The following is a 24,365-nucleotide window of genomic DNA, read 5'->3' as shown; positions in this document are numbered from 1 at the left end:
CTGGTTTCAAGGAGCGGTAATTCCCATCTGGAACCCACCTGGGTATTGTAACTCTTCCCTGCTGGCCGTGCGGCCCAGGCTGAATGCTCTCAGTGTATGCGTCTAGAACACCACAGGCGCTAATATCTATAAATAGGGAGGAAGCCAGAAATGAGAGCTCATTAAGTTCTCACTGACTGCTGAAAAGTAAATTAGAAAAAATAAACAGAGCCGAACATTTGTGTAAACCTCAATCTTTTTGATGTTTTTCAATTAGCCGAGCCATTTTTCATGTGAAAAATTAATAGCTGTCATGTGCCACCTGGCTATAGAATCCAGTGACAAATTTGTTTTAATGACCGCTGTCATATCTCTGGAGTTAGCTAGGCGTGACCAGTTACAGGCCATCTGGGGTGGGAGGAGGCAAAAGGGAGGGAGTTGGCCTTTCCCTCTGATGCGCCAGACACTGTGCTGATCTCAGGAGGTACACCATCCATTGAATTTCCTCCAGGGCCTGGTGAAGCCATTATTATCCTCCTTTTATAGATGAGGTTCAGAGAGGTGAAGGAACTTGCCCAAGGTCACACAGTAGATGAGCAGGGCAGTCTGATTCTACAGTCTGTTCTATTAAGCCACACTGCGCAGAGGGAGAAAGATTCAGCAGGAAGGCAGGAGGTGTCTGGGAGGCTCTAGCGGGCAGCCTGAAGCAGGGGTGGGGCTGGAATGAAGTGAAGGCAGTTGAAGTGGGCGGAGTCCAGCTGCAGGAACTCTGGTGTAGGAGATACTTAGGATTCAGTTGGCAGGGAGCTCTCTCTGAATAACAGAGTACCTGCCTCCAAACAGGGGCTCCAGTCACTGGGAGAGGGACAGCAAGAGCAAGGCAGGAGTCAGGCAGGATGTCTGTCCAAGGGGGGCCCTGAGTTAGCAGGTACTCAGCAAACGTTCAGTAAGACCATTGAGCAGTTTATGAGAATAAGACCTTAGAGGCCGACACCGGGGCCGAGGCCCATCTCTGATGCTGGAGCAACCCCATGAGGGTGGGATAGCAGCAAGGACGGCTTTGTGCTGAGGCCACACTTTCAATCTGGGGCTGCCTTTGCTTGGGGGAGTGAGGGAGGCACAGAGCCGGCATGCGCGGTCAGAGACCTCAGCCTGGGCAGAGCTGGAGCAGGGGTGCAGAGCTGGGAGCAGGCAGGGCCTGACCTCCATGACGACAGCCTTCACCGATTGCTGGACGGGCCTCTTTACACTCAGCATCTTTCTTCACGAAACAGCATCAGGAGAAAGACACTACTATCCCTTTTTGTAGATCAAGAAGCAGAAGTTCAGAGAAGTGAGGTAACTTGCTTAAGGATACACAGGGGCCAGCTGACAGAGTAGAAATGCAACCCAAAGACCTGTGTGTGTTCCACCTTCCCCCTCCGTGCCAGCTCCCTGCCATCCCCACGCAAACAGTTGATTACTTTCTCCATCCACTCCTTCCTTCCTGCCCAGAGGTGCAGAAACAGCAGCAGCCCTGGCTCTGATTTCCTGGGCATTCTAACCTGGATGGAGGAGATGGCCTTGGCTGTAGGGACAAATCTGCTGAGGATGGCGCACACGTGGACGTCCCGGACTGAAAGTGGGACCACTGGACCCGACAGTTGCAGCTTATCCTTCCTTTTGGTAACGCACGATTGGGCAAGAGAAGAAAAAGACGCTGCCCAAGCGATCCTTTCATTTCAAAGAGAATTTCTCCAAGGTGCAGGATCAGTGGATGCGATCCCGGCTGTGGCAGGTCTCCGCTCCGGGGAAGGGCAGTTTAGGAACGGCTCTGCCGTGAGGCAGGGGAGGGACCCAGTGACCTCAGCAGGGTTTCTTGCAGCCACAGGTCCTCTCAGGAGTTTTGCTGATTGGTTTGAACTTGACTTTGAACCTGGTAGTAGATAGAGGTGTTAAGGTTTTACAAAGGTCCCTCTTTCTATTTGGTTTCCTTTCTATTTCTAATTACTGAAGTTTAGAATTACTCCGTTTGCCCTTTTGTAGTTTGGTGACTGCTATTTTTTGTTGTTGCTGTTTCTTTTGGCCATTTGAATATTCTTTGATGTCTACACCAGCAGACTCCTGGAATTCACACTCTTCTTCCTGACGTTTCTGGAGAGACGGTACTTGTTCCAGCTCTGGCCTTGCTGGCCGACTGTTAAAAGTCAGTTCTCTCTGTCTCTGTCTCTGTTCCTCTCTCTTTTCAGCATTATCTATCTACCAATTCATCCATTCATCGATTAAACCATTCGTCTGTCTAACTATCCACCAATTATTCCTCCAGGCATGCCATGGCTCTGTGTTAGCAAAGATTAAGATGCTTGGCTAAAGGATGTAGACCACTCATGCTTCCCGATAGGCATAGAAACCAAAGAGAGTTAAAAGATATAGGGAAAACTCAGTTAATCTCAAACCTCATCTGACTTTATTCTCTTTCTTCCCCTAAAGTGTTCTTTTGTCTGTGTTGGAGACAGAGAAGAAGGAAAATCAGACACGTTGACTGGGGTTCTAGACTCCACCTCTAGAGGGCAGATTTGTAAGTTTGAAGAAAGGAGGGTGGCTACCCAAGGATCCTGAGATCAGGTAGTCAGGGGCCAGAGTGGCTGTGATGCTGCTGCTGGTTGATCCCTCCTGAGTGACCACAGCAGGCCTCTGCGTCTGCGCCCTAGATCCCAGGTGAGGGTTTGGGAATCATTGCTCACCCTTGATCAGCTTGTCCTTCGTCTTTGGCATCGTTCCATACATTCCTGACTCCAATAAATAGTCTTGGAATGGGAAGGTCCTGAAATCCTCTCCAGGCACCGATCTGTCTCTCTTTGTGGCCCTGTAAGAACGCCGGACAAACCTCTGGTGTCCCAGGGCTGTGGTTTCTCTGCTTCCCTCCGTTCTCCCAGAATATTCTGGGTTGAATGAAATCGTGTTGCTTCATCCTTCTATTTCCATCAACACGTGGAAGTGGATTTTATATAATGGCTATTAAAAAAAGTTCTTAAATATTTGAATTCTACTTCAGCAGGTCTGCTGAATTTAAAGCACCATATTGACAAATTTCTTTAATAGTGTCATATCAAAAAATAAAGCTTGATGTTGTAATTTTCTGCAGTAACAAAAAAAGGATATCTCTCTTATAATATGTTGTTTAAGGTTGCGAACTGTCCTTTCTTCAAAGGGATCATTTTAAGAGTGAGGACTTAGAAGTCAGATCCGTTGGGTTCAAATCCTGACTTCACCACCAATTTGCTGTGTTACGATGAGCAAATTGCTTAACCTCCCCCTGCCTCAGTTTTCTTATGTGTAAGATGTAGAAAGAGTGCTAGTAATTACTATGGTTTGGCTAGTGATGCTGTGGATTGGCTTGCTCGATCTCCATGCTGCCCTCCTTCCAGGCTGCCTCCCTGTACTTTAGAGCCTGGAAAGCTAAGTCTACGTTTTCCAGATGCCCTTGCAGCCACGGTTCAGAATGCAGTGTAGGGTCTGCTAATCAGAGACATTTGCCTGGGATTTGGAAGGCCGAGTGAGGAGGAGGCACAGACCTTCCTCCTGGCCCTTCTGCTGGTAATCAAGGGTGTGGAGCAGCAAGAGCTTTTGCAGCAACGTTCCGGTATCCTGTCCCCAGCCTCCTGGGATGAGAGGTAGTTATGGGAACAGCAGTGGGGGTGAAGGATCCTTGATCCTAGTTTCCGATGGCTGGCTCACAGCGATGAGCTGTGCTGTGGACTCAGTAGTTCAAGTGTCGGCCTCAGGGGAACACCTCCCAAAGTTGACCAGGTCTTATTGTCCTGGAAATCAGTCTCGGACACCTAGACAGCCCTTCTAATGACTTTGTGGTGCCCAATTTCCTTTATGACATCCCTTCCTGCTTAAAAGACCCGGAGTTGTTCCAGTTTCTTATACTGACCCCCGAGTGATGCAAGTACCTTCCAGGGTTGTTGTGAGAATTCAGGGAGGTCACGAAAGAGCTAAGCGTCAGGGCCTGGCACGTGGTTGCATAGTCAGTGTTTCAGAAACATCAGTTATGATCACCTTTGCTGTTCCCGTTATTCTATTCCAAATTCTTGTCCTCCCCTGGTCCTGGGAGCACAGCTGAAAACAATAGGCAGCTGTCATCTTCCAAAAGGTCTTACAGTCCAGGGGACTTAAAATGAGATTCATTTTTATGAATTGATTTTAATGATCAATAATAGTTCCTTTTATTTACTTATCTATTTATTTTTGAGGAAGATTAGCCCTGAGCTAACATCTGCTGCCAATCCTCCTCTTTTTGCTGAGGAAGATTGTCACTGAGGTAGCATCTTCCTCTACTTTATATGTGGGATGCCTGCCACAGCATGGCTTGATGAGTGGTGTGTAGGTCTGCGCCCAGGATCCAAACCGGCGAACCCTGGGCCCCCAAAGTGGGATCCGTGAACTTAACTGCTACGCCACTGGGCCAGCCCCAGCAGTTCTTTTAAAAAAATACTCCATTCCTTTTTTTGAAAAAATAAAAAGCTGGCCAACCAACATCACCAGGTCCCTCATTTTTTATTTTTTCACGCCTGTGAGTACGGAACGCCTGGGAATCCCCATCCTAGATGGCACCCCAGCCCCTGACACCATACCCTGTTCCCAGAGGCCAGGCCTCACGCTGCTGGGAGCAGCCCATGAGCTTCGGGAACCCAGGGAAGCCGAGAGCTCAGCTCCTCCTTCTGTGACTGCACTTGGCCCGGTGACTGGCAGGAGCAGGTCTCGGGGAAGCAGGATGAATGAATGAACAGCTGGATGCCCTGCCTGACACTGGTTTCCCAGCCCTGCATCTGGGCCAGCATTTCTCAGCTACGCCCAGACATTAGAATCACCTGGGAGCTTTAAAAAATTCTCATGCTCAGGACTCAACTCCATGATTTAATCAGTTTGGGGTGCACCCCTGACCTCTGTATTTTTTAAAGGCCCTTTGATCCCCTGTCTCCCACCAGCAGCCCTACGAATCACTTCCTGCAGGACCCCACAATATAATGATTAGCTGTAGGTATGTAAATCCTATTGGAATCCATTGCAGTGGTCCCAGCGGTCTGCTAAGAAGCAGCAACATCAACCAGTTTGCGTTTAGCTTTCCTTTGTTGTCTCTCCACCCTGAGCGGGGCGGGCGTGACAGGGGGCTGGGTGAAGACCCAGTGACCCGGTGAGTTTGGTGAGAGGTTCCTCCTTCACCCCCTCAGTTCCAGGATCTGCTCTTGGGCTTCTCTGAGGCCGTCCTCCTGACGCCCGCCAAAGAACTTGCTTCATTCTGACTTCCTGGGAGTGACATCCTTGGGAAAGATAGCCTCTGTGCACTCCCCCATCCCTTGGAAACATGTAGACATTTTGCTATTATTGTTTAAAGAATGATTATTGCTGGAACCTTTTGTGCGTTCACAATGTAGAGAGAGGAGTAGTTTGGCCAAGAGTCTGTCTGAGTATTTCCATCTTCTTCTGCAGGAGTCTCTGGTTCTGGGGGCTGCCTCCCGCCCGTCCTATGCAGTGTGGTGGGCAGTAGCTGGAATCCATTCCAGTCATTGCAGTCTACGTTTTGCACGTGCTGTGAGGGCGCTGGGGAATCAGAGATGGACAAGAGCCAGTGCCTGCCTTCCAGGCTTTCGCAGCCAAGTCCAAAAGGGCAGCAATGTCACTGCAACCCCAGAAGCATTTATAGGGAAAAGGCAGACTGCGGTTGAACAAAGCTAGACTCTTAAAGGGAGAATGGACATTTGCCAAGTGGAGAGGGAGGGGAAGGGCATGGCTAGCAGAGGAAACAGCCTTGGCAAAGGCACAGAGGCAAGCTGTAGGGCACAAAGCGGGAGCGACAGCAGCAGCGGGAAGAGGCCAGGTCATGAAGGTCCTCCCAGCCAGGCTCAGGAGCTGGGATGTGGTCCTGGGAGAATGGGGAGCCATGGAAGGGTTTAAGCAAGGCAATGACTTACCAGAATTTGCCTAATAGAGGGATTCCAGGCAGGACTGTGTGGCGGAGAGGCACAGTGTTGGATGCAGATCCCCCAGATTCTTATCCTTGCTGTGCTGCGTAAATAACCAACTGTCCTTGGACTAGTCGCCTCGCTTCTTTCACCCTCAGTGTCCTATAAAATGGGCATGATAACAAATTATAATATCCTCCTATCCAGAGGCAGAAATACAGTAGGAAATCTAAAGGAAATGTGTGTCCTTGAGCAGCTGGGCCTATTCTGGGTGCTGGGGTTCGGGGTTTAGAATCCCTTTGAGTGGGATGTGCGAAGTGGGCTGGCTCTGCTCTGTGTGGCAGCAGATGTGAGGCTGCCTAATCCCCTGTACATTCTAAGCCTCCCCACCCCTCACCCCTGCAAGGCTCCTGTCCCCACTGCAGGTGGCTCGTCTCGGGTGCTTTCTAGGGAGAGTGCACTTCCAGGTGGCACATTGCCCTCTCCTCCCCAAAGAGGGATGGGGATAGGCAGGCTCCCCTTTGGCGCCCTCAATGGCATGATTGCCTGCCCTGGTGGGAGGAGGTGGGAAAGTCATGCACATGTGCCCAGAGGAACTTCATGGCCCCAAGGATGCTCAGAACAAAATTGAAGGAAACTGTTTCAAGAAACAGAGGTGGCTTCTTGCTGAGGTCAGTGGTTTGTATTGTCATAAATAGGCCAGGATGGTGTGGAGAGGCCTGGTGGGCAGCTCTAAGGAGAGGGTGGGTGGAGCTGAAACCATCCTAGTCACTTGTGCCTGCATGAGGCAGTCAAGAATTTCCTCATTCCGAGTTCTTGTCTTGACACCTGTTTGCTGTGTGATCTTAGAAAAGTCCCGCAACCTTTCTGGCATTTGTTTCTTTATTTGCAAACAGGGGTTTTGAGATCCTTCGTAGTTCTAAAATTCTGTGGTGTTAATAACTACACTAGGGGCTGGCCCCATGGCCGAGTGGTAAGTCCATATCCTCCACTTGGGCAGCCCAGGGTTTTGCCAGTTTGAATCCTGGGCACAGACATGGCCCTGCTCATCAGGCCATGCTGAGGTGGCGTCCCACATAGCAGAGCCAGAAGGACCTACAACTAGAATATACAAGTATGTACTGGGCGCTTTGGGGAGAAGAAGGGGGAAAAAAAAAAGAAGAAGATTGGCAACAGATGTTAGCTCAGGGCCCATCTTAAAAAAAAAAAAAAGACACAAGTTAATATCTGGTAATTGGAAATAACAACTGGACTTTAGTAATAAGAAATTATACTTGAATCAAGTAACTGGAAATACTGAAACAATTTATTTTAATATGTTCTAGGGTTCTGACTTTTCATTATTTCCAGTTCACCTCCCCCAGTCCTCTCAAAGGCCTCTAATTAGCTCATAGGCCTTTGGGATGATGGTGATCGAACCCAACTTATGTGAGATGCATTCAGGCCCAAGATGGAGGGAGTCTTGGCTTAGTGGTCCTCAAGCTCTAGCAGGCATTAGTGTAAAAATGCCCAATACTTGAGGGGGCCTGAGGGAGACCCCTACTGTATTAGTCTGCCAGGGCTGCCATGACAAAATACCACGGACTGGGTGGTTTCAAAAATAGAAATTTATTGCTCACAGTCCTGGAGGCTGGAAGTCCAAGATCAAGGTACCTGCAGGGCTGGTTTCCCCTGAAGGCTCTGTCCTTGACTTGTCTCTACATTCTCCCTGTGTCCTCACATGGCCCTTCCTCTGTGGGCCCTCTCCTGGTCTCTCCCTCTTCTTAGAAGGACACCAGTCCTATTGGGTTAGGACCCCACCCTCATGACCTCATTTAAGCTGAAGTCCCTCCTTAAAGGTCTCATCTCCAGGTGCAGTCACATTGCGGGTTAGGGCTTCAACCTATGAATTCTCAGGGCACACATTCAGTCCATAACACTTATAACCCCCAAATTCTAGCATTGTGGGGAAGTAGAATTGAAGCCAGATGATCTGAGTTCAAGTTGCCTCCTTCCCTGACCCCACACTGCTCTTGGGCTAGCTCCTCCCCTTTCTGGGCCTGCTTTTTATTTATTTTGATTTGATTTGATTTTACTTTTTCTGGTGAGGAGGATTGGCCCCGAGCTAATGTTTGTTGCCAATCTTCCTCTTTTTGTTTGAGGAAGATTGGCCCTGAGCTAACATCTATGCCGATCTTCCTCTATTGTGTATGTGGGACGCCGCCACAGCATAGCTTGATGAGCAGTGCGTAGGTTTGTGACCAGGATCTGAACCCTTGAACTGTGGGCTGCCAAAGTGGAGCACACAGACTTAACCACTACACCACCAAGCTGGCCCCTAGGGCCCGCCTTTTAGAGTGAAATGACAGGGTTTGAGCAGAAGTCCCCTCTGGCTGAGCCATTCTAGGTTCCTAAGGGTCAGGACACAGTCTAAGGAAGGGGAGCCCAGCAGGTTCCATGTCTGTGCAGCGCAGATGTCAGGGCAGGGTCCACATGTGGGCTTATGTGAGTGCCGTCCAGGGTTGCTGCCCTGCAGGGTTTCTGGGTATGATTTTTTATGACAAAACAACATTTTTCTCTTTGCATCGACTTTGATGGCAAGATCCCTGCTGCCACACCCTTTTGGGATTCCTTTCACGTGCTCATAGCTTGATGGCTTGAGAGGACCACTCCCCATCAACCCAGCTGGGACTTGATAATCTTACAGAGACCAGTGAATGACGCACTTCCCAGGAATCCTAGTGTGGTGGGACAAGCTGCGGGCTGAGGGTCAGAAGTCTTGGGTCCCAGGTCTGTTACAAGATTCAGCAGCTCCTCCTGGCTCCCTACCTGTAAAATGATTTAGGGTGAGCTCACTGACTTCTCGGCAACAGGGATGGGAGATGGTTTGTTTTTTTCAAAAATTTTTTCTGGCTTTATTTGCATATAATTGACATATAACACTGTGTGAGTTTAAGGTGTTCAACATGCTGATCTGATACACTTATATATTGCAAAATGCTTGCCACTGTAGAGTCAGCTAACGCCTCCACCACATCACATAGCTACCATTTCTTTTTTATGGTGAGAACATTTAAGATATACTCTCTTAGCACCTTTCCAATATATAATACAGTATTATTAACTATAATCACCATGCTGTACATTAGATCCCCAGAACTTACTCCTCTTATAACTGGAAGTTTGCACTCTCATCTCCCCAACCTCCCAGGCCCTGGTAATCACCATTCTACTCTCTGTTTCTTTGAGTTCAGCTTTTTTAGATTCTGGTACCAGCCCTGATACTGGTTTCCCTACATTAAACCCAGCATATGTGGGGTTAAAACAAAAGTGCTCATTTCCTGCTTACTCCCTGGCTTCCTGGCTCCAGGATCCACTATCCTCCCTGGAGACAAATGGCCAAGGATAACTACCTGGATTTGTTATCTTCTCCCCACAAGGAGCTACAGGCTGGTGGGAAAGCTGCTGAACAGCAAGGTCACGGGCTCCCTCCTCTCTGCAAGCAGTCTCAAGGCCAAAGACAGGCTGGTGGGAAAGCTCTGACCAGCAAGGCCATATGCTCCCCCTCCTCTCTCTAAAACCCCAAATAAAAACTCTTCCTTTTAGCTTTTCAGGGAGTTTGGGATTTCAGTGTTAGCTGCCCTTTCTCCTTGCTCAGTGCTGTGCAATAATAAAATTCCTGCTTTCTTCCACCACACCCGGTGTCAACGGGTGCTCAACGGGTGAGCAAACTTGCTTCAGGTTAGATATCACTTCCACATATAAGTGAGATCATACAGTATTTGTCTTTCTCTCTCTGGCTTATTTCACTTAACATAATGCCCTCAAGGTCCATCCACGTTGTTGCAAATGGCAGGATTTCCTTCTTTCTCATGGCTGAGTCATATTCCTTTGTGTATATATATGTATGTATATATACACCACATCTTCTTTAGCCATTCATCCATTGGCAGACACTTAGGTTGTTTCCACGTCTTGGCTCTTGTGCGTAACGCTGCAGTGAATGTGGGGGTGCAGACAGGGAGGGAGTTTTGAGTCCCCTTCTGGCATGGATGTCTTAGGATTCTTCATGCCCTCTAAGAGCAATTCTTTGCTTTTCATATTCAAATAGACTTGCCCTTGCATCTCTTTTCTCTTTTCCCCCATCCAGTTGGCATCACTCAAAGTTCCTTTTAAGATTTTATGACTTTTCTGAAATTATTTTCCAAGTCTGACTAGCTCTTTGATCCAGCCTTTGTGTTTTCCTTTGGCACTGCGGGTAGGAGGCAAGCGGGCCGCGCTGGGGGCAGGCTTCCTTCTGGGCCACTGACAGTTGCTGTGGCCGTGCAGGGCTATCATTACTGTCATCCTCTCTGCACAGGCAGAGTTAGGTTTTGATCACCTTACTCTGGTTTGAGAGCTGTTGTCTGGTTGCTCACGGAACAAATGCTTTGAGTTTCTTCCTGTGTCACCCTGCAAAGAATTTTCCCTGCTACTTCACTCTGGACCCTAAGCTCCCTGAATGAATGGGCAGCTGTAACGCTGTTGTGTTTGAGTGCTGACAAAGGACCAGGAGATCAGAAATTGGGGTCCAGGAGATGGGAGCCCTCCTTTCTCTATATTTCCTATCTGTAGAGACTCTTACACTTTAGCGTCTTAATCCTTGAACCTGATTTGTAGTCCTCTCTCAGGGCTGCCATAACAGAACACCACAAACTGGGTGGCTTAAGACAGTAGAAATCAGGGTGTCCCAGGGCCAAGATCCCTCTGAAAGCTTAGGAGAGACCCCCTCTTTGCCTCTTCCTATCTTCTCGTGGTTTGTGGCAATTGGCGTTCCTCGGCTTGCAGATGCCTCACTCCAATCTCTGCCTCCTTTCCCGCATGGCCTTCTCCCCTCACGTGTCTGGGTGTTTCCTGATAAAGACACCAGACATTTTGGATTAAGGGTCTATTCTCCTCCAGTATGACCCCATTTTAACTAATTACACCTGCAATGACTCTGTTACCAAATAAGGTCACATTTTATGATACTGGGGGTTAGGACTTTGATTTTTTTTTTTTTTGGTAGGGGAAGACAATTTAATACATAACATCACTATAAGTGAGATCCTGATTTTTATAGATGAGAAAACAGGCTCAGAGAATTTCGTGACTCCTATAAATTCATACATACGGCAAGTAGCAGAGTCAGAATTCGGGGTGTAACTCACCCGGTTCTGATGCCCACATGTTCCTTACTATAACAGGGCATTTCTACTCACAGCCTCTGGATCACCTGGATCAGAAGCACCTGGGGCAGGGGGTGCTTGTTTCACACACCTGGGCACAGGGAAACTGCATTTTTAGTGAGCTGCCCAGATGCTTCTGAGGCATGCAAAAACTAGGGAACTCCTGCATTACATCTTGGTTCCCGTCTCGGGCTGAGGGAGGTGGTGAGTTGAAGAGCTGCTGGCTGTCCAGATGGGAAGTGGTGGGTGGATGAGTATAAGAGCCAAGGTCTAAACCGGTGGTTCTCGCTCTCTACTGTGAACATGTACCATCCAGGGATCTTGTTAAAATGCAGATTCAGATTCAAGAGGTCTCGGGTGGGAGCTGTGTTTCTGCATTTTTAACAAGCTCCCAGGCCATGTTGATGCTGAGTTTCCACGGACCACACTTTGATTCGTGGGGCTTTAACAGGCTGTCCTAGATGAGACATGGAGGGTGATGAACCAAGTGTGGATTCTCCATCCTGGCTGCAGTTTCGGACCCCTGGTGAATTTTTGACGTACCAATCTCCAGGGGCCATCCCTAGAGAGTGTTGGTATTTTGTAAAAGCTCCTCAGGTAATTCCATTGTGTGGCCAAGGTTAGGAAACACTACTGTGAAGCAAGATGAGGGACATAAGAACACCCATGTAGAAGCGGGCGTCGGCTTTTCCCTTGCCCTGTACGACTTCCTTTGGAAAGTCTCTGTCTCACCCCACTGACTTGCTGCTGCTAATCCCGCAGCTGGATTCAGAGCCAAGGAATGAGGTCTAGTTCACCTGCCTGGAGGGGATGGGGTGAGGGGCTGTCCCTGTGCCCTGCTAGTGTTTACGCCAGACCATGGGGTGCTGAGCTGCAGGCTGATGGGGGTGTGAGTTTTCCCAGGGGCCCTGGAACTCAGACTGTTGTTCTTTCCTAGCTGGAGTTCAAATCCCTGACTTCCTCTTTTAAAGTATCCCCTCCCTTGTCTACCAGCCCTTTACTCTCCAACTCACTTCCCTCCTCCAGCCATTGGACGGCTTCTCTGATGAGCCCACCACACCCAAGCAGTTCACACTGGGTAGGGTCCGCTCCAGTGGGCAGTGTATGGGTTGTGTTTGTTTGACTTCCGTCCCTAACAACCCCTCCCCACTTTGACCTGGATTTGACAGTCATATTAAACTGTCTCTGGGGCCCTGTAGTGGGAGGTAGTTTAGAGCAGCAGTTAAAAGCTTTGGCTTCAGGCCAATCTGAGGTTTCTGCCCAGCTCTGCCTCCCTCTAGGCTGTGGTCTTGGGGTAGCTTTTTAACCTGTGTCTCAGTCTCCTCATCTGTAAAATGGAGCTGAACAGTAGTTTCTATCTCACAGGGATAATGAGAATTGAACAGGAGGATTTATGGAAAGCATCTAGGACGGTGCCTGCACATGTAAACGTGTCTTCATAGCGCAAGTCTCTGGAACCTGGGTGACGCTGACAGCAAGGGCCCTCTGCTGCCCAGGGCTCAGGACCCTGCTGGTCTGCCTCTGTCCCAAGAAAAGGGCAAAATGGGCAGGTTTGAAAAGAGTCCTTGGGTCAACTCATTCCTCATGTGATCCGTCTGTTCTTTTCTATTCTTCTTCTCTCTTATCTGCTCTTAATTTTTTTTTAAAACCACACTTCTGGAGTAAATTGAATTGTCATTCAATGAGACAATATGATGCAGTGGTTGAGAACAGGGCCTCTGGAGCCCACTACCTGGCCTTGCAATGGCTCTTTAGGAGCTATGTCGGCTTGGGCAAATTTCTAACGTCTCTGCATCTCAGCTTCCTCATCTGTGGAACGAGGATAATAACAGGACATGTCTTCTAGGGGTGCTGAGACAGTGCAGGGAAAGTACATAGGACAGAGCCTGGCACAAAGACAATACTCAGTCTCTATGACTTATTGTTGACCACAAACCCTATGTTATGAGACTTCCCATCTCTTTTAATCCTAGAACTACCCTGTGAGGTAGGAGGTGTTATCTCATTTCACAGATGAGGAAATGGAGGCTCAGAGATTTGGGAACTGGCCCAAGGTCATAGAGCTAGTGAATGGTAGAGCCAAGATTTGAACCTTGGACTTTTAACTAAAAATTCTGAGGTCTTTCTTCTCTGGGAGTTCTTAATCTGGGGACCAAGAACACCTGGTGGATTATCTGTAGGTTTCATTGGTTTTGGGAACCCTTTGGAATTGTTTCAGAATTGGGTGTTTGTATTTTGGGGGCAAAGTCCATAGCTTTCTTTAGATGCATGGAATGAACCAGTGCATTATGCCAGCTTTCTTATAAGATGCAAAAATGGTTTAATTAACTCCAAATATATGAAACTGCCATTGCTGAGATCATGCAAATAATTGAGCTCTAATGCAGCTGGATTTCTAGAATTAATAATTTCTGCATTCATATTCAACGCACATCACACTAGCGCCTCTAGTGCCATTTTGGTCTCAGTGGCTTCTGAGAAGGATAGGATGGTCCAGACACCTGGACCAGTCACCCCCTGGAGTCCTGGGCTTCAATCTCAGCTCTGCTTCCACCCCCCAGGACTTTATCTCCCTTGCCTGTAAAGCGTGGGGATTGCCCAGATGGTCTTTGAGTCTCCCCTGACCTTCATGGGTCATTTTGCTGACGTCTTTCTTATATGAAGTCAAGATGAAGATCAGGAGTCTCCTTTCTTAATCAAGGTGCAGGCACATTTTGGGTAGATGGGGTAACACAGCCAGTCAGACATTCATTTGCTACATCTGGGGATGAGCAAAGTTGAGTGGGAGCCTCATGCATAACTCCTCCTCTCTTTTCCCCCTCTATGGTCACTACTGAGGACTGTAGGGTTAGAGTTGGGAGAGGCCATGGAGGTAGCTCTTAGTTTATCCTCTCATGCTCCTGAGCAGCCTGAGGCCTCAAGGTGGGGAGTACCTTCCATAAGGTCACGTGGCTAGGAAGTGGTTGGACTGGGACTTGAACCCAGGTTTTCAGACTCCAATTCCAATGTCTGTACAAAGCCGAACTAGTACACAAAGAGACCTAGGGATCCTGTCAGGACTACCCAGGTGTGACGAATCTGTGGGCTCGGGGGATCCTGGGACACATTTCTAGGAATGCTGTGCTCTCCCCTCCCAGAGCCTCATCATGGACGTAGCCTTCCACTCATTGGAGGAGGAGAGGCGAGGATGGAAGGGGAATATTGGTCCCAGGGTATGTGCCCCTATCCTGGACAAGGGGCAGTGTCGATGCCTTCAGCCCCCTGGGGCTCTGACCTAAGGCTGGCCATTGTTGACAGCACACTCCAGGCTGCCAGCTTCCTTCTTCAAAGGGCCCCCAAGGGGGATTGGACATAGGCTGTCATGCTCCATTCCTAGGTGGCAGATCCCAGAGTTAAGGGAGAAAAGACCCCACTAGGAGCTTTCCTTCCATCCCTGTGACTGTTCTCAGGGCCTCCCTCCCTTTGGAAGCTCTGGGTCCACTCTTCACATTCTGAGGGGGGAGCTGGGGAGCTGGAAAACATGCTGGCCCTGTCGGTCAGCTCCGCATCACTTGGTCATCTCACCCACAGATCAGAGTGGGAATGGATCCAACCTCCTGCTTCTGGGTTCGGGGTGGTCAGAGCCAGGGCAGGTTCCACTTGGGGCTGGGAGGAGGCCAGCATGGCAGTCAGGCACGGGGAAGTGGGTGAGGGTGCTGAGGAGGTGGGGTACGTGAGATGCGTTTCACAATGACAGGAATGAGCCTTGAATTCTTTCATCTTCCTCAGCGGCTTCGAAGCCCCTGGATGGAGCACTGCATGGGCACTGATAGACTCTCTACCAGAGCGTTATTCCCTGATCCTTTGTCTCACATCACTCTGGTTATCCTGCATCTGCTCTGACAGTCAACAAACACTTGCTGAGCACCTACTGGGTGCCCGTAAAGGAGACCCAGGCAAGGCCAGTTGCTTCAGTTGAACGCAAAGGAGGGAGGGATGAATTTTGTCGGAGGGATGTCAGAGAGCTTTCCAGGGGTAACGATTTTGTTTGCTTTTTTGTTGGGCTTTGGTGTTTCTCAAGGATTTCTTGATGTGAAAAATGGAGAAGGATTTCCAAGTAGAGGGAACAGCTTGACTGAAGGCATGAGCTTATTCAGAGAAGGGGGTGCAGACTGGGGTGGCTCAGGCCAGAGAGTGTGGGCCCTCGTACGTCACGCAAGGCATCTTAGGCTTCACTCTTTAGTGACAGGGGGCCAGGGAAGGGTTTTAAGTAAGAAAGCAGCAAGGTTGGCTCTGTTTTGGAGAAAATTCAGTCACTTTGGTGGCTGCTACAGACTGAATATCTGCATCTCCCTCAGATTTACATGTTGAAAGCTAATCCCCAGGTGATGGTATTTGGAGCTGGGGCCTTCGGGCAAAGCCCTCGTGAATGGGATTAGTGTTCTTATGAGAGAGACCCCAGCAAGCCACCTCACCCCTTCAGTGACGTGAGAACACAGCAAGAAGAAGGCTATGAATGCGGCCGTGGGTTCTCATCAGAACCAACCATGCGGACACCCTGATCTCAGACTTTCAACCTCCAGAACCATGAGGAAGAAATTTCTGTTATTTATAAGCCCCCCAGGCTGTGGTGGTTTGTTATATCAGCCAGAACTAAGACAGTGGCTGTGGAGGCAATAGATTGTAGAGAAGAGACCTGAGAGAGAGGGTCGCTCCTGCAGCCGTCACAGTTTCCTGGGTGATCTGTGATGCCTATTTCTTAACACGACTCTTTGAAGAAGCTAGGGTTACCTCTTTGAAATGAACTAACCAACCAACTAACCAACCCATCGCCTCTCCCCAGTTTCATAAGGATTCTAGATGGCCAAGATTTTACTCTCTTTGGTGCTTGTTAAAGGATGTAAGGATTAAAAAGCAAACTTCAAATTGCCCCTGGGGTTCCTTGGCTAGACTGAATGTGGGTGGTGCCTGGATGTGGAAAATCCTTGAAGTTCTTTGGAAATAACAGGAAAATGGGTTCATTATTACTTTCCCTTTGCTCTAAGCACAGGGTCAGTCGAAAGAGCTTGGGGGTCAGAAGTGTGGATCCTGGAGTTAAACCCCGGGTCAGCTACTTCCTAGCTATGAGCCCCTGGATTAGTTTCTTTGTCTTCCTGACCCTCAGTTTACCTAACTGCAAAGTGGCGATAATAATATCTAACCCAGAGAATGAAATGACAGGTGCGTCTAGGATATTTTCTGCAGGCATTGGGTAAGAGCTAGTCTGTCGATAGGAAGCAGGAATTCTGCCAGTGACTTCATAGTGTGGGGCATCTCCAGGGAGTGGCTCTCCAGGCCTGGCCTTCCAGGCCCACCTGCCAGTCACTTATTCCTTTAGTCCATGTGAGTGGGCATCCATGTCAAGCCAGGCTCAGAAAGAGGAGCTGGGACGACAGGATGTGAGAACCAGCATCTGCCCTTAGGGGACGCAGAGATTTGTGCCAGGAGCAGCATGGGCTTTTTCTCCTAATTCTGCTTCTCCCTGGTTGGTTATTAGCACTCTTATTCCTCCTGAGTGGGAACTGCTACTGCTAGGGGCAGCATCCCTGGGGGCATGCTGGCAGCAGGGGGTTAAGAACCAGCCAGGAGATGCACCTGTGGACCCAGGAGGATTGAGCTCCTTTTCTCTCCAGTGATGGGTTCACTATCCCTGTCCTTCTCACTGCCCATACTGGTTTCTTTTTAATGTAAAAAGTAACATGCATGGTTACATATGTTCTCCTAAAATTATATCTTGCTAGCTGCCTGTTCCTCCATCCATCATAATAATGGCTAACATGTGAAGCTTTTCCCTCACTGTCCCGAGTCTTTCAGAGTTGAGTCTCTCACTGTGAGAGAGATGCCACTATTGTCTCTGTTTTTAAGAAGAGAAAATGAGATATGCAGATGTTGAGTAATTTGCCCACGGTCATATATTAGGAAGTGGCAGAGCCAGCCAGGATCGCCTGCAGTTGGGCCCCAGAGCCCAAGCAGTGAACCCCTAGAAGCCACACAGCTTTTCTGCTTGTGGATGGCACCGAGACACGCCCGTGGTGACTGGCCCCGAGTACTAACGCTGGCTATTTCTGAGTGGCTGGATTTGGGGTGATTTGTGACTGTCTTCTTCAAAGTCTTCAGTAGTGTTTTAATTTTTAAATGATGCGCATGTACCATTTTTATAACAATGAAATAAATTAAAAGAGCTAGTCGCAGAGAATCCCCAAAGCATATGGTTTGCAAGAGACTAGACGGGAAACAGGGGTTTGTTTGTTTTTGGTCAGGCAAAGGGAAGGGCTGTGAGAGGCAGTCGGAGGAAGCCACTTTGATCTTGACCGTCATCGTCTGGTGCTCCTAGGACACTGACGGTGGTTGGGATGCTTTACGGCCTCACACTTCCTCTGCCACTAGATGGCAGTCACAGCACAACGATGGACTGGCTTGCAGCCTCCTTGAAGAGACTTGAGTGCCTGTCTCCTGACTACAGAGATGCCTCCTGGTACACAGTGGGAAGAAGGGGCTTTTAGAGAGAGATAGTAAAGCCCACATCCCCTGCTCACCCAAACCCCAGGCAGCCAGGCCGTCGTATTCAGATGGCTTCTGGCGCTGTACCCCACAGCTCTCCCCAAAACAGGGCTGCATCATCCACTTTGCTTTCTAATGAAAGAGACATAGAGACAAAATGACATAGAGGTTTCCGGGCTTGGGATGTGCACCGCCAAGCCTGAAGAATAAGTTGTTTCTAATCTGTGTGCTTATTTATCCTGTGATAATGTAGATTCTTTTTGCTCCACAGAAAGAAATTGGTGCTGGCCTTTCGGGTGCAGAGGCTACAAGACAAGTCCCAGAACAGGAAGCTGGCAGCCTTCACAGGGGTCTTTCCAGGTGAGTGGCTAGGAAGGGCAGCTTCAATGGAGGCCCAGCTTTGGGGCCAATCCCTAGGGAGGAAGACTGCCAAGAACAAGACTGGGTCCTGGTCCCTGTGATGACACTGGGGAAGAGCACAGGTGACTGGGGAGGGAACGTTGGAGTGGGGGCCACTGCATTTCTACCCCTTGAATGCCCAATAGGGACTGGACTCAGGCGTGGAAGCAGGGGCAGGACTCCTATGTCAGTTATTTGCTAGCTGCTGTAACAGATGCAACTTCAAATGCTGGTGACTTAGGACAACAGAAGTTCATTTCCTGCTCGTGTAATGTTTGAGCTGGGTGATCCTGACCAGCAAGCAGGCAGCTCTTCTCCAAGTGGTGATTCGGGGACCCAGGCTCCTTCTAGCTTGTGGCTCTGCCATTTTCAACACGTGACTTATGAGCACTCTTAGAAGAAAAGGAAAGAGCATGGAAGAGCATGCATGAGAGGTTTTAAGGGCCAGGCCCAGCAAGGGTGGAGACGTCGCTCCCACCTCTATTCCATTGGCCAGAAATGAGTTGCATGGCCACGCCTAACTACAAGGAGGCTAGGAGATGTGGTCCTGTGTGTGCCCAGGAGGACGAAGACGTGGATTTTGTGTATAATTAGCCAGTCCCTGCCCCAAGGCTCATTATTGAAATAGCTGGACTATAGAGTTTATCCCAAAGAAATAATTAGATTTGCATACAAATTTGTGCAGGAAGATGTTCATTTCTCTGTTCTCATAAAAGTAAATATTTAGAATCAACTTAAATATTTAGCAATAAGAGATAAAGGGCTTATGGTCTATTTACACAAAGGAATTCTATGCTGCCACTAAAAATCATGCTGTCGAAGGATGAATTTTGGCCCCACAGTTGTCAGAGTGCTTTACTAAGTAGTAATCCCAGGAGGCCCAGGACTCATGTAAGGCAAGAATAAAATACAATCAGACATTAGCTATTTTCATTTAAATGTTATACCACTTAGAGTCATATACAAAATATTTACTTTAAATATAATGCTTTAGAATATTCTCTCTGCATTTTTAAGAACACATTTCCTCAAAAGCAAAATGCACAACTGAATTATACTGCAGACCTTGTGGGAGACTGTTTCATCCTCTTCTTATCTCCCTGGTTCAGTGTCTGGCTCCCACCCTGACCATCAGCCTCGCGGGGCAGAGACTCTGTCAGGCTTCTTTACTGTGCTGCACACAGTGCGGGGCCGATAAAAGGCATTTGGTAAATATTTATTGACTAAAGTTCAGTTGAATAGGATGACGTCAAATGAAAAAACAGCTTGAGTGAAAAAAGCAAGAAAAACCTCCAAACATTCAGTATGATACCAGTTACCTAAAAAGAAGTTCATAGAGGCATTCAAAAAGACTGCAGAACAGCATTGTGTCATGTTCTTTCCTTTACAATTGTCTCTATTTTCCATTGTTTTTACAGCGGATCATTTATATAATCATTCACATCTATTGTTTGCATAGTCACGATGAAAAGAAACAGTTGTTCTTAAAAGAGACGCTGTAGGGACCAGAAATGCGACTCTGAGTCTGTATCCAATACCTCCTGGCAATATGGGGAGGTGTGGGGAGCTACTGAAATCACTGATGCTCAGACCCTTAGTCTGTGAGCTGGGGCAGAGCCCAGCCTGAAGCTGGGGAGCTGAGGAGCTGGGGGCACGGAGGCGGGGGCCTGGGAGGGGAGCTGACACTTCTCTCTTGGGTGTGCATCCTGAGACCTTCTTGATGTTCCCCTGGAAGTGTGAGCATGTCCCTCATCTGTGCTGAGAGTAGTGGTTTAGCCTCTGGGAAGAAGTGTGGGGTGGGGGAGATGCCATCACAGCAGCACAGGCTGGGCAGTTGGTTCTGTATCCCTTCTGGGAGCGTCCCCACCCTCCCCAGGTTGCCAGATAAAATACAAGATGCCCAGTTAAATTTGAATTTCAGATAAACAGCAAATCATATTTTAGTATAAATATGTCCCAAGTATTACACATTTTACATAACTCTACCAAGCTCCAGAGCCTTGAATTGGTGAAACCTCCTGCTTTGTAAGAAGGGAGGAGTTGTATAAGCCCCTATCATAGTTGGGACCCTAAAACCAGTCAAATTAGCCTCCTGACACCCTCTGTCCGCCTCCTTTTCCTCTTCTCAACTTCTGCCTTCCTCCTGCAAGACAGCCAGCAGCCACGTCTAAACCCAGGGCTGCATGGCCAGCCTCAGGCGTGTTGCTTCAGGGTGTTTCCCCTGAAAAAGCCCTCCTGGGGCAAATCGGACCTGCAGACTCTTCTAGGTGCCTTTGCAGGGCTCACTCCCCTTGGCAGCCGCTTTCTTCTGGTGACTCTGCCCCTTGTTGGGCTGCCACCTCCCAGGTCTCTCTTTCCCTGGGTCCTCAACAAAGTTGCAAGGCTCCCGGCTTCTCCCTGAGCCTCTTCTGCCTGAAAGCATCTTGTTGCCTTTTGGAGGTTTTCTCAAGACTGCCCACATCTCTAGGGGAACAGATCTGGATAAAAATGACAAGCATTTTCATTGTCATACATTTCCTAGACATTTAAAAACATTTGCAAGAGCCATCCTGTGGTGTGCTGGCACTGAGTGGGGCCTAGCAAGGGAGCAAGGGAGGTGGAGGGAGAGAGAAGCCAGGGAAAGATGTTTCCAGGCTGAGAAGCCAGGGATGGAGTCGCCGGCTGGGCTTGAGGCCGGGAAGACTTCACACTTCGAAGCAGAGTGTGGGTGGAGTCCATGCGAGGAGACAGAGGCAGAGAACAGGATAATCTCGCCAGCAAATGAGGCAAACAGGGGTTCAGAGGCGAACATGGAAGGGTCTGATTTGAGTCCAGCAGATGATGCACTGGGACGGCCAGCTGTCTGCCCTCCTGCCTAGCTGCCAGGTACCAGTGTAATTGGGAGCAAGGCCTGCCTCTCTCAGGCCCGCTTGTCAAATAAAAACCAAATCGTTCTTTTGGGTTGCTTGTTGATTTTGAAAAGCAAGTCTTCAGAGCAGGGTTGTGAATAAATCATCAATGAATATGGGATTTTCCATTTTTCAAGACAGTAGTTCGAACCAAATGAAGTTGCCAATACTTCTCTGCTTTGGACCTACAAAAAGATTGGTTTATATGCCATGATCATCAAACTACACACACACAGATGCACGCATGCACATAAGCATGTATTCCCATGCACAGATCGACTTTTGTTACCTGGGGTTGGCAAATTGGCTCAGAATGACCAGCCCTGTCACAGGCAACTGCTGCTGCTGACAGCGTGACAGAATGTCTCCCGGAGTTTTCCTTGGAATTTTAAATTGAATTGAACAAGTTTGCACAATATCTCTGCTTACTCAGTGCTGCCTTCTTCCGGAGAAAGTGCTTTGCTTCTGGTTTCTCCAAGAGACCTCACAGCCTTGGTGGAACATACCCCTCAGCCTGTCCCAGCGAGTCAGGGAGAGTCCTGCTGGGGTCAAGTTCTCTTTGCTGCAAAGCCTGCGGTAGTTTTGGAAATGTCAGCCACACCCTGAATTGTTGTGTGTATTGCTGTTGTCAACTTGTATATTAGCTGTAACTGTCTGGGGCCTCCTGATCCTTCTGCTTGTCAAAAGGCCTCCTGGATTCTGTGCTTTTCAACCATTGTCCTATGCCTGTGACCCTGTGACCTCCTGAGATGTTCACATGTGAGAAGGAAAACAGAAGGAGACTAGATGTCCCTGAGAATGTGGGCAGCATGTGGAAACCCCACCCAGGATGGTAAAGCAGGTTCAAGGCCTGTGCCAGTTAAAACAGCAGGTGGCACAAAGTTTCAGTGAGACTGAAAGTAGATGACCTGGACAAGTCCAGAAACCTGGGGAGGAGAGTGTTTGGCCTATGAGTATTCATGTGGAATGCAGTCTGTTGTGATGGGGTGATATCTTCTTTAACTGTCCTAACATAGGTCCTTTATTTGCTAGCTGTGTGACCTTAGGCAAGTTACTCAGACCCTCTGAGCCTCAGTTTTCTCTTCTGTAAAATGGGGAGAATAACTCTTACCTCATGGGGTGGCAGTAAGCATCTGACGAAGAAAGATGAGAAAGGTAAACTGTGAAAGCTGCATGTAAATGTCACATGAGCTGAACAGTGAGAATTCCCTTCGTGGAGGGCAGTTGAGGGAGGGAAGAGGTAGTTTCTCTGAGACTTTGAGAATCAGACCATCAGAGAACGAACCCACTAGCCTACGAGGAAGAATGGACTGCAGTTCTGGGGGAGTGGACAGGAAGGGAGCTAGGTTGCTAGGGAACCAGACTGAGTCTTGCTGGGATGAAGTATGCGATGCAGGATGCCAGATGTTCATGATCAATTTGGACTCTTCTGAGCTGCCAGTGACTGAGGGTTCCCCCTGCACTGCCAGAACCATTGTGTGGCTTCAGCCTGCTATTCTCTCAGGGCTCTAGAAACATAGAGGGCCCAGGAGTATCTCCCTTATAGACTATTCTTCAAGGGCTTAGAGACAGTATGTTGTCGTGTAGTGTTTTCCAAGCATCAATGGCCATACAACGCTTTAGACATCATAATGTAGCAATGTACAGCAACAGCAGTTTGAGCATAAATGTTCAATAATCAGCATTGAAATCTTGAATATACACAGAAATTACAGGACAAAGTACCTGCCATAACCTGTGATTTTCTAAGAGATGCTTCTGCTAGGAGCTCCATGGTACCTGGTACTTACCCGTCACAGCACTTGGCCTCCTTGCAAAGACAGAATCTTAAATAAAAGTGATGGAACACAACCCAAAGTAGCTTAAGCCAAAAAAAGAAGAGAATTTCTTGGCTCAATTACTGGAAACATCAGTGCGGCAGCTAATTTTAAGGCTCTGTGTCTCTCTCTCCTTCTCTCAGTTTCTTGGACATGTTATCTCCACTGACGGCAAGATGGCCATCAGCATTCCATACTTGCATCCTACCAGTGGCTTAGCAACACCAGCGGAAAGACAGGGTCTTTCGGGATAGCAATGGCAGAAAAGTTCCAGGGAGACTCTGATGGGCTTGTCTGTGGTCTCATGGCTATTCCTGAACCAATCATTGTGGCCAGGAGGATGGGGTTTCCTGGTTGACCTTTTGGAAAGAGTGGGTGGAATCGGCCTCCTTTCTGTATCACAGAGAAGGCATTCCCTGTTGGAAAGGGGAGTTCTACTGCTGGAAGAAAGGGAGGAGTAGGGTGCTGGAGGGCAAAAACAATGAGCCCCTCCTGCAGTACTTTAATGCCACAGCTCGTGAATTGTCTACTGCTAGCTCTCCCAGGCAAGGACTGTGTCTGTCTCACTCACCACAGTACCCTCAGCATAGCACTTGGCACAGAGTCAATGCTTAATACATGTTTATTGAATTGATGGACAAATGAACAAATGAATGAGATACTTCAGCAAGTTAAGTTGGTAAATTCTGCATCTTTAATGAGACTTCCTTTTATTCGTAGGTATAACATATGGTTTCTTTTTTTTAGAAAATTGAGATGAAATTTACGTAACATAAAATTAATCATCTGAAAGTGTACAATTCAGTGGTATCTAGTACATTCCCAATGTTGTGCAACCAGCACCTATATCAAGTTCTAAAACATTTTCGTCACCCTGAAAGAAAACCCCTCAACTATTAAAGCTGTCACTCCATTAACCATGCTCCCCACCTCCCGCCTCCCGACCCCTGGGCGGTCCTTGGCAACCACCAATCTGCTTTCTGTCTCTATGGATTAACCTATTCTGGATATTTCATATAACATATTGTTTCTTAATGAAAGTAACAAGTTTGTGGGGTATTTTTCTTAAATTTACCAAACTGAAGAAAAATAATTACTTCTAAAATTTGGTGACAAAGTACTCAAAGCAGCTTGTGCCAGTTTAATGGAGAAAAAAGGGATTACCAATCCGCCTGAGTTCCTTCCAGAAGTCAAGCCCAGTCAGAGGGTCTGGTACCAGGGTCTGAAGACTTGCCAGAACTCTGTCTTTTGTCTCTACTTCTTTCCACCCATCAGTTGCTTCTTTCTCTGCTCAGATGGGTTTTTTCTGCTTTTTGGAGCGTGTGGCAGAAGATGCCCTCTCCCTAAATGACAGCTTTATCCCTTCTGTTCCTGCCGCATTCAGAGGTTCTGGATCCACTTCCTAATTTCTAAGAGAGGGAACGGATTGGTCTAGCCTGGACCAGGTGTCCTTCCCCAGTCCCACCAACTACTGAGGGTCTCGGAGCAAGGCCATCTGATGAAAGAGCTCTATGGAGGGCAGAGGGTGACATGGACCCAAGCCAGCAGGGAGAGGACCAGCAGCTACTCAAAGGCTGGGGCTTCTCATCTGGAGACCTGCCTGTGGCTCGTAAGCCAAAGGGCTGCTCT

General features: G+C 48.3%; 1 long non-coding RNA gene across 2 annotated transcripts in view; it reads left to right on the top strand.

Moving 5' to 3' along the window:
- Positions 1-24,365, top strand: part of LOC106826274 (uncharacterized) — an 83,680-nt gene that overhangs the window by 22,076 nt on the left and 37,239 nt on the right. For both annotated transcript variants that reach the window (XR_011493786.1, XR_011493787.1), the window contains exon 2: positions 17,904-17,992. This is a non-coding gene — a long non-coding RNA (uncharacterized lncRNA). The remainder of the gene's footprint in view (positions 1-17,903; positions 17,993-24,365) is intronic.

This window comes from Equus asinus, chromosome 13 (assembly GCF_041296235.1).
Source record: "Equus asinus isolate D_3611 breed Donkey chromosome 13, EquAss-T2T_v2, whole genome shotgun sequence".
Taxonomy (NCBI): domain Eukaryota; kingdom Metazoa; phylum Chordata; class Mammalia; order Perissodactyla; family Equidae; genus Equus; species Equus asinus.
This window is presented reverse-complemented; position numbering and strand designations above follow the sequence as displayed.